The following is a 4,639-nucleotide window of genomic DNA, read 5'->3' on the forward strand; positions in this document are numbered from 1 at the left end:
CTCAAGACCCTTGTCGCACCCATTGTGGACAAGGTGAGCAGGATCAAGAGGATTGAGGGCGATCGCGTAGACTAGGCCGCCCGTTTTCTTCTTTTCTTGTCGCTGCTGGTCATGTTATGAGAACAATCTGTTAGAGCCACGACAAGCTACTTTGTAATATAACTCTATTCTGGGTAATGATTGCAATGTTATCCCCTTTACTTGATTCCTCCCTTTGTATGTTTTTGCCCTACGCTTTTAGGGAACTTGCCGGTGTAGGCACCTTAGCCGCGAGCGCTGAGTGCGGGACGTCAGCAGCCTGCTGGCGGTGCCGTTACCGACAAGAACCTTGTCGCAACTAGTCGCAGCTCACTTAAGTTGTTGAACAGACTCGAAACAAAGTAAGGGCGCAACTAGCTACGAGTTGGTTCCTCCGCGCACAGGTTTTCCATACAAAGTGCGGTTGTTCAAGGGAGATAACTTGAAAATTTAAAAAATCTGATTGTTCAAACTTTGGCAACTTATCTTTTCTGTTGTTTGCTTCCCGGTAAGGCGAAACTTCCTTGAACGACGCCTGGTCCATACCATTATCTTCTCCTTCCCCCCGGCAAACTTGTGGGCGAGGGAACCTTCCTTTCCTTGAGAAAAAAGAAAGAGGAGAAAATAAAGATATGGAGCCTTACGGCTCATTATTACTTACCGGGGAGTAGGTGCTGCACAAAGTGTCAGATCACATATGCAAAAAATAGAATGCATGAAATTGACAAGATGTGCGGAGCACATGAGCTTTACTTATGCACGGGGTCTGCGCCCGGCTTTGTACAAAGGATTACATGCAACAGCGGCAAGACTTGTACAAAAAGTGGTTGCCGGAACAGGTTCCGACAACCGCGCCTTACGGGTAAAACTTACGAAGATGCTCAATGTTCCAGGAATTGCTCACCGGAATGCTATCTTCGGTCTCAAGGCGGACAGCGCCAAGCCTAGTGACTCGTTTCACCCGGTAAGGGCCTTCCCACTTCGGCGTCAACTTGTTGGAATTCTTGGCGGACTGAACACGCCGAAGAACAAGGTCGCCTTCCTCGAGACTTCTGGCGTTAACTTTGCGGCTATGGTAGCGGCGCAAAGCTTGCTGGTAGCGAGCAGCTCGTACAGCAGCCTGAAGACGGTCTTCCTCAAGGAGCAGCGCGTCATCTTGTCGCAGCTGCTCTTGCTCAAGCTCATCATAAGCGAGCACTCGAGGTGACCCGTATACGAGTTCCGTGGGGAGAACTGCCTCTGCTCCATAAACTAGAGCGAAAGGTGTCTGGCCAATGGCTCGATTTGGCGTCGTCCTGATCGACCAAAGAACCACCGGCAGCTCCTCGATCCAGTTTCTTCCGCACTTGTGCAGCCTGTCAAAAGTCCTGGTCTTGAGCCCACGTAGCACTTCAGCATTTGCCCTCTCCGCTTGACCGTTGCTTCTCGGGTGAGCAACAGAAGCGAAGCAGACCTTGGCGCCAAGATCTTGGACGTACTGCATGAAGGTGCGGCTCGTGAATTGCGTACCATTGTCGGTGATTATCCTGTTAGGGATCCCAAAACGGCAAACAATCGACCTGAAGAACTTGACTGCTGACTGTGCTGTCACCTTCCTCACTGGTTCCACTTCTGGCCACTTTGTGAACTTGTCGATTGCAACGTACAAGTACTCAAAGCCCCCGACTGCTCGGGGAAAGGGGCCGAGGATGTCGAGCCCCCAGACCGAAAATGGCCAGGATAAAGGGATTGTCTGGAGAGCTTGAGCTGGCTGGTGTATCTGCTTGGAATGGAACTGGCACGCTTCACACTTGGTTACTTGTGCAGTTGCATCCTGGAGGGCTGTCGGCCAAAAGAATCCTTGCCGGAATGCTTTGCCGGCAAGTGCTCTTGCGCCAATGTGGTGGCCACATATGCCTCCATGTATCTCTGCCAACAACTTTTGTCCGTCTTCCCGGTGAATACACTTCAATTTCACACCGTTAAGTCTTCTTCTGTACAGTGTGTCATCGACAAACTGGTACATACTTGACTGTCGGGCTACTCTTTCCGCTTCTTCTTGCTCTTCGGAAAGTTCTCCTGTCTGAAGGAAACGGACAATCTGCTGCGCCCATGCTGGAGCTTGTGGCTCGACAATAAGGACTAAAGGCAAATCTGCTGTTGCGGGAACATCCGCTTCTACGGCGAGAACCTGCGGCTCTGCCGGAGCTTGACGTTCCCCGGCAAGCTTGCCGGAGCAAAACTTGTCGGGAGCTTCTGCTTCAACAAAACAAACCCTAGGGCTTGCCAGAGCAGACTGCTCCTCAGCGCTCTTGGCGTTGATCTTGGGGACCTTCTTGGCGGCGGCTTCAGGAAGCTCTGCCGGCAAATAGTCACCAGAAATCAACTTCCTCTTCTTGCTCTGTCCAGTTGATGGCGTTACAGATGGTTGAGTCAGCTTGAGCACAAAGATCCCTGGTTCCACAGGTAACTTAAGTGCGGCGCACTTTGACAGGCCATCGGCAATGGCGTTCTGAGCTCTTGGAACATGCTCAATCTGTAGGCCGTCAAAGTGCTCTTCTAGCTTTCTCACTTCGTCGACGTAGGCTTCCATCAACGGACTCTGATAGCTCTTGTTCACTTGGTGGACGACAAGCTGCGAGTCACCCCTGACAATGAGCTTCTTGATCCCAAGGTCTGCCGCGATCCTGAGACCGGCAAGCATGCCTTCATACTCTGCAGTATTGTTTGTTGCTTGCTCCTTGGGAAAGTGCATCTGGACTACGTACTTGAGGTGCTCTCCGGTGGGTGCGACAAGCAGCACGCCAGCGCCGGCGCCTTGCAGCGAAAAGGCACCATCAAAGTACATCAGCCACTCTTTGCTTGCTTCCTTGACGGGGATGCTCGTTTCTGGAATTTCTTCATCTGGTGTTGGCGTCCATTCTGCTATGAATTCTGCCAATGCTCTACTTTGGATAGTTGAAGTACTCTCAAACTTGAGGCCAAAGCTTGACAGTTCCAGTGCCCACTCAATAATCCTGCTTGTCGCTTCTGGATTCTGTAGTATCCTCTTCAGCAGAAAACGAGTGACAACTGTGATCTCATGTGCTTGGAAGTAATGGCGCAGCTTTCTCGAGGCCATGAGAAGGCAGAAAAGCAATTTCTGCACGCCAGAGTACCTTGACCTAGCCCCCTGCAGAAGGGAACTAACAAAGTAAATTGGGCGCTGCACCATTTTCTTCTGTATCTCCTCGCGCGTCTGCGCAGATCCATCCTTGTCGGGACCAGAGCTTGCCGGGGAAGCCCCCTGCTTGTCACTGGATGCGCCTGCCGTGGTTGCTGGCTCGTCATCTGCCTCCCTTTCCGCTACTAACGCAACACTAACCACTTGATTGGTTGCTGCTATATATAGCAGCAACTTCTTTTGTGGCTTAGGTGCGACAAGTATTGGAGTGGAGGACAGGTATCTCTTCAAGTCTTGCAGCGCTCAATATTTTGAAAAAGGGCAAGTATTAGGTGCGACAAGTATTTCATTGGACCTGCCTTTTTCAATATTTTGAAAAAGGGCAGGGCGCGCTCAGCAGACCTAGAGATAAACCTGCTGAGAGCAGCCACGCAACCGGCAAGTCTTCGTACATCCTTGACGCGCTTTGGTGCTTGAATCTGCTCAATGGCCTTGATCTTGTCGGGGTTGGCTTCGATTCCCCGCTGAGACACGAAGAACCCGAGAAGCTTGCCGGAGGGGACTCCAAACACACACTTCTCGGGGTTGAGCTTGAGGTTGATCTTGCGCAGATTTGCAAAGGTCTCGTCTAAATCTTGGATCAGAGTTGCCTTGTCCTTGCTCTTGACCACTATGTCATCCATGTAGGCTTCCACATTTCTGTGTATTTGTGGCTCAAGAGTGACATGGACTACCCTTGCAAATGTTGAACCAGCATTTTTTAATCCGAAAGGCATCCGTATGAAACAGTACGTGCCACATGGAGTGATGAATGCGATCTTCTATTCATCCTCTTCTGCCATGAAGATCTGATGGTATCCTGAGTATGCGTCAAGAAATGAAAGCAAATCACATCCGGCTGTGGAGTCAACAATCTGGTCAATGTGCGGCAAAGGAAATGGGTCTTTGGGACAAGCTTTGTTAACATCGGTAAAGTCGATACAAAGTCTCCATTTCCCGTTCGCCTTGCGCACGACTACAGGATTGGCCAACCACGTAGGATGGAGCACTCCTCTGACAAGGCCTGCTGCTTCCAACTTCTTGATCTCTTCTGCGATGAATTCTTGGCGCTCCACTGCTTGCTTCCTGACCTTCTGCTTGACGGGCCGCGCATGAGGACAAACGGCAAGATGATGCTCAATTACTTTCCTGGGAACACCGGGGATGTCAGACGGTTGCCACGCAAACACGTCGACATTCGCCCGCAGGAAAACAATGAGCACACTTTCCTATTTAGGGTCGAGAGTGGCACTGATGGTGAAGGTATCACCAGTGCCGTCCTCCTTGGCGGACACCTTCTTGGTCTCTGGCGGAGCTGCCATTGTCTTCTTACACTTGCCGGTGGAGCTCGATGGTGCGTCCTCGACGGCAGCGCAGCACTCCGAAGAGGTGCGCTTGCCGGAGTGGGCATCAGAACTCTTGCCGGACTTGGTCTTCTTC

The sequence above is a fragment of the Triticum urartu genome, chromosome 6A (genome assembly GCF_056163025.1).
Source record: "Triticum urartu cultivar PI428250 chromosome 6A, HENAU_Tu73, whole genome shotgun sequence".
Classification (NCBI taxonomy): Eukaryota; Viridiplantae; Streptophyta; class Magnoliopsida; order Poales; family Poaceae; genus Triticum; species Triticum urartu.